The sequence below is a fragment of the Ipomoea nil genome, unplaced genomic scaffold (assembly GCF_001879475.1).
Source record: "Ipomoea nil cultivar Tokyo-kokei standard unplaced genomic scaffold, Asagao_1.1 scaffold0205, whole genome shotgun sequence".
Lineage (NCBI taxonomy): Eukaryota > Viridiplantae > Streptophyta > Magnoliopsida > Solanales > Convolvulaceae > Ipomoea > Ipomoea nil.
The window spans coordinates 783,012-789,011 of NW_017616633.1; positions in this window are offsets into that span (position 1 = coordinate 783,012).

A 6,000-nucleotide genomic window follows, 5' to 3' on the forward strand; every position below is an offset into this window, starting at 1 on the left:
TATCATTCATATATCTCTATTACGAAAGTAAAATACCATCATCACATTTTATTATTTCAATTCCATGAAAGAAATCAGGTTCACCAAGATCCCTAATCTTAAATGCAGCAGATAATTCTATTATCAAACGAGTCACAAGATCCATATCACTTCCCATCACAAGTATATCATCAACATGACATGTGCCACCCCTAAACCCAAATTCGATTAAGGGATTAATTAAATAATTAATCCTATTTCAATTGGTAATTTAATTCATTAATTCCTGAAAATTCAATAGTCGGGGACTAGTAATTGACTAGTCAACCTCAAAGTCAAGGTTGTACCTTAAGCTTTGTAAGGAGTTCCCTTGTTCCCTTACACCTCTTCATGTTAGTAAGGATATTCTTGACTTTTCACCTTGTGTTAGTATTGTAAGCTAACCTAGTAGAACACCCTCATTTCTCTCCTTACACTTTCCAAATTCTAGCTCCACCTTCTCTCTAAAAAGGTAGATAGCTTTTCTTCCAAGCCAAGTTGAAGCTTTGTCAAATCTTCAAGAGTTGTCTCCAAGATTCTACCTTTCATACATTTGGGCATCTAGGATGGTAAGATCAATGTTCATCTTGTGTTTTTAGTGTTTTCTAAGGTGTCTTTTCTTAAAGATAGAATCTTTATGATCTTTTGGTGTGTTCTTGAAGTGGGTTTGGAAGGTGAGCTTTGTTAGGAGCTTGATAAGGTGTTAAGAGAAGGTTTTTGTCTTCAAGAGGTAACCCATGCTCTACAAAATCTATTTTGCTTACCTATATGATGATTTCTTGGATTCTACATGTGTTTTGCTATGAAATGTGAGTGTTTATGCATTGTCTTGTGAAAATGCATATCTAGAGCTTGTGTTTAGGTTTCTTGTATGCCATTGCTTAGCTATTCCTTTGATTCAAGTCATTATGTTGTATTTGGTGAGATTTGGCATGTTTTAGACTTGAATTTGAGCTTGGAGTTGAAAATTCCCAAAGGGATGTTTTGGTACAGGGTTACGTACCCGCGGGCAGAACGGCGGGTAGGCGTCCACCCGTCGCCCACCCGCAGGGTACAAGAACCTCGTGGGTAATGTACCCGCGGACGGAACTGCGGGTAAGGCCTACCCGTGGGTCCACCCGCGGGGTACAATGTATGGTTGTGTGGGGATTTGTTCTCCGTGATTCTTTTGACTCGGTATTTGGTCTTTTGACTTCCCGATGTTCTTTTGTGGAACTATTTGAGTGTCTTCTTGATGTTTCGTATGTCTAGAACTATATGGTAGGATTCCATGTAGGTTTTGGTGTCTTGAATCGTGCTAATTGTTCAACATTGTGTTTCGTTGAACCGTGATGAGTCTTGAGCGTTCTTCGGAACTACGTTTGGTTTACCCGTTTGTTAGGCATGCTAGTTCGGTGTTTAAATGCTAGCGTGTGTATTGTTTGTACCTTCTTATTGGTTGATGATAACTTGTGTTATTCATCGTTGTTGTTGTTGGACTGTGATCCATTCCTTGATTGAGTATGGTTTCATATCTTCGTTGTGATCCGTTGATTGATTCCTGTTGAGGTGTGGTGTGTGTGGCTTTACCTGGATTGCACAATTAGTGGGATGGGACACTAGTCACCAAGGTATTGCAATGGTCCCTGTGGTGTCCATGACGTGATTATGGAGTTGTGACCTGTGTGTCCGGTTCACGTATTTCTTGGGAAGCATGTGTTGTCGTGTGTGTGATCGGTACCCTCGTGTACTATGAAATTGGTGATTTTGTTGGCGGTTTGTCAGGGGATGGGGATGACGGTCCTCGGAGGGAAAAGGTTGGACTTGGTTGTACAGGGGTCCTGGAGGTAAAGGTTGGAACTAGATATAAGGTTGGGGTAGCCGTAAGGTTGGAACCGGGCATAAGGAAGGCATATCAACTCGTGATGGGTGATGTCACGAGGGCTTGTGTAGCCGTTGTTGTGAGTTCTCTTCTTGTGACGTGTGTAGTCACAAAGGCATGTGTTGTCATTGGGTGTGTCCTTATTCCTTTGAGTTATGCATGTCAGGTGTTAATCTATTGTGTGATGATATGTTATACCTTGAGACTTCTTGTGAGTCGTTGTTATTCCTTGTAGTCTTGGGATGTGTTCCCGTGTTCTTGTTGAAAGTGTTTGAGTCTTGTGTTGACTATTACTCTCGGTTTTGAACTTATATATACGTATTCCGTTTCGAAAATGGCTTTACAAACTTATATCTTATTTATGTATGAAGTTTCACAAGTATTGGTGGGTTACCAGCATTATTCGCTGACCGGGCGTCGTCCCATATTTTATATGCTTCTTTCAAGTGATGCTTAGACGAGTGCGCGGTTTAGTGCCAGCTAGTGTAGCTCCTCCCTTATGTTTTGTGGCCTGTGAGCCAATTTAGACTTAGTACTTTGTGATGATTGGTTTTAGATTTTGAACAACGCAGATGTTAGCCTGTGCGTTCACCCCTGGGTGAGCGTGGCATAGCACCTCTTTACTTCCAGTTTATATATTTCCTCTTTCAGTCTTCCGTTGTGTTTGATGTTTTGGTTTAGATATCTGCATGTTTAAGGCTTTAAACAGCATGGAATTTAGGGGGTGTTACATGACCAAAAAATATACATAAGCAGAGTCTTGTGAGTAGTAAAATAGAAGCACATCTGTTTTTTATGCTTGAAATCCAACAGAGAGTAAAAGCATATGTAAACGATTAAACCAAGCTCTAGGGGCTTGTTTTAAGCCATACAAAGAACATTTAAGCAAGCAAACATGATTGGGATATTGAGCATCAATATAACCAGGTGGCTGGTTCATATAAATAGTTTCAGACAGATTTCCATTTAGGAAAGCATTATAAACATCAAGTTGCCTGATAACCCAACCAAAAGATAAAGCCAAGGACAAAAGTAACCTGACAGTAGTGGATTTTACCACTGGGCTGAATGTATCAAAGAAATCTTGTCCAAGCACCTGATTGAATCCTTTTGCTATTAATCTCTCCTTTTGTCCCTCAATAGAACCATCTGCCTTTCGTTTTGTGCGAAAGACCTACTTACATCCAATAACATTCATATCTGCCCGAGAGGGTACAAGACACCATGTTTGATTCTGTAGAAGAGCATTGAATTCCTGGTCCATAGCCTCACGCCCCTCTGGATGTTTTAAAGCCTGAGTGTAACAAGTGGGATTTGGGGGATAAACCTGAGAACTCAAAGTTGTGGGTGGTTCCTGAGATCGACTGCGAGTCTCCATTGTGTGGGTTCGAGTGATAGATATCACTGATTTTCCTCGTGAACACCCCCTAAGTCAAGTGGCGACAGAAGACGGCAAAGCAACCTACTGCTCGGCGGGCTGTGTGCACCCATGAGGGGTCTCTCGCGGGGTTTCCTGCAGGTGGGACCGCGGGAACTCCCCACCCGCTTGTTCCTCCTGTGGAGCCCTACTGCTCGGCGGGCTGTGTGCACCCGTGAGGGTCTCTCGCGGGGTTTCCTGCAGGTGGGACCGCGGGAACTCCCCACCCGCTTGTTCTTCCTGTGGAGCCGTCTTCACAACAGTAGTAGTGTCCTATAGGATCGATTCTGCTAACATGACTAATAGATAAACGGGGTGGGCACTTCGGTTCGGGTTAGTAGCAGTTGTAGTAGTAGTAGTAGTAGCAGCAGCAGCAGCATTCTGGATGTAACCCACGAAACACATACAAGTTCATCTCTTTAGTAATAGTAATAGTAAGGGAAAAGTGTCAAATTGGCCCCCTAAGTCGACCGAATAGTGCAATTGAGTCCCCTAACTAAAAAAAGTTCCATTCAGATCCCCTAAACCTGTAAAATTGTTCAATTAAATCCAAGGCCAGGTGACTTGTTTAACAGGTTAAATCTTCACATTGTTGACACGTGTCACTTAAAAAAAAAATTTTTAAATAATTTATTTATTTATTAAAATATATATTATATATAAAAAATAAAATTTAAAAAAAAAACAAACAAAAAAAAAAAAAACAAAGCTATCTTTTTTTTTGAAAACGCTCAAAGCTATTTAGGTGGCTGTGTTTTTTTACTTATTTTATTTTATTTTATTTTTTATATATAATATATATTTTAATAAATAAATAAATCATTTTTTAAAATAAAAAAAAAAAACAAAAAATATATATATTTTAAAATGACATGTGTCAACAATTTGAAGATTTAACCTGTTAAACATGTCACATTGGACTTAATTGAACAATTTTACAGGTTTAGGGGATCTGAATGAAGCTTTTTTTAGTTAGGGGACCCAATTGCACTATCCGGTCGACTTAGGGGGCCAATTTGACACTTTTCCCTAATAGTAATATTCTGGATGTAACCCACGAAACACATACAAGTTCATCTCTTTCAAACCAACCGATCGACCGGCCAAGGCTAGGTCTTCCGTAACAACACTTGCACGACCAATATAATCAGCAATAGAGGAGTCACCCTACCTAAGAGACTCAAGTTGACCGAGGCGATTAAGTGACTAGGCACGAAATGAAGAAGCTAGAGACTGCTCTATGGACACCCAAACTTCCCGCGACGTATGACGTCCAACGGCGATGTGCATGACTTCTTCAGATAGTGATGAAATTAGCATTGACATCAATGCTTTGTCGTGGCGATACCACACGGTATGGGCCGGGTTTGAATTGGTTGTGGTTTACTGTCGGCGACAACCGGTAGGAAGACCGACGGGCATGGGTTAGTCCCATCAATAAACTCCATGAGCCCGTGTCCCTCTAAACAAAGGAACTATTTGTGTCCTCCAAAACAAGAAATTTTTGTAGATAGGCTTAATACTGATAAAGTGATGGGCAATAGAAAGCGAATTGACAGCCATAGAACTAGGGGAAGTAATGGCAACATCATAAATGGTCCACTCAAAAAAGTTAGCAGAGCCGTCAACATTACTGCCTTGGTGTTCCATTGAGAGAAAATATTATAGGAACCTGAGACTACTGATACAAGATGAGAACTGTATAAACTGTATTAGATGAACAGTAATGACAACTGTACATACAGATTGAGGGAATATATACAAGAGAGAATCATAGGATGACTATGATAGGGAGTCATAATGTGACTCAAATACAAAGAGTCTTAATACTAGTCATAATAGGGGAAGAAGAGATGAAAGAGAAAAAAATTACAATGATACAAGTTTTTTGTGGGTCATACATTGATTTTTTTTTCTTTTTTAATAAAATAAATCTTTCTAGTGCACATTTTGTACACCAAGCGCACTGGTACGTTAATACCTTTGTTTCATAACACCACTATTTCAATTTCTTCCCCCCCCCCCACCCCCCCCCCCCCCTCCCCACCTTTCCATTTTTTTTCTCTCTCTCTCCTTTCTATGTGGCCAAAATAAAAACCTAAGAAAAACCCTAATTGTTGGTGGTGCTCTTAGAGAAACATCATTTAAAATTTCTTTTCAGTTTTTTTAATGAGTTTTCGATGATGTAGATGAGATGGAGAGAGGACAAATAAAAGTGTGATTTATTGCTAAATATGTGGTTTTTTCAAAATAAATTTAAGTTTAATTTTTTTTTTTTTTTTTAAAAAAAGTTACGCATAAGCATTGTTTGGGTGCCCATTGGACGCATCAAGATAGTCACTAGCATTTCTGGTTTTATTTTCTCTCTCCTTATTTGTTAAGAACAATGACATTGAAATATTTAGCTAATATTTCGAAAAGCCCTCTCACTTTTAAGGGTTTTAGACGTTAAATCATAATAAACAGTTAATAATTCGGATTAAAATAGTGACTTTAAAGATAAATGAGGAAAAAAATGATACACATATAATTGAGGAATAAATAAATTATATCACTATAATTTAATGATAAAAATTTAAAAAAATAATAAAATAAAATAAAATCTCAAGACCAATTGCCTTAGCTTGCTCTTGGAGCCTACACTCTTAGGGAAGGAATGGCTAAATGTAGCTTAGGGAGGGGCCATAGTCAATTCCCTCAACAT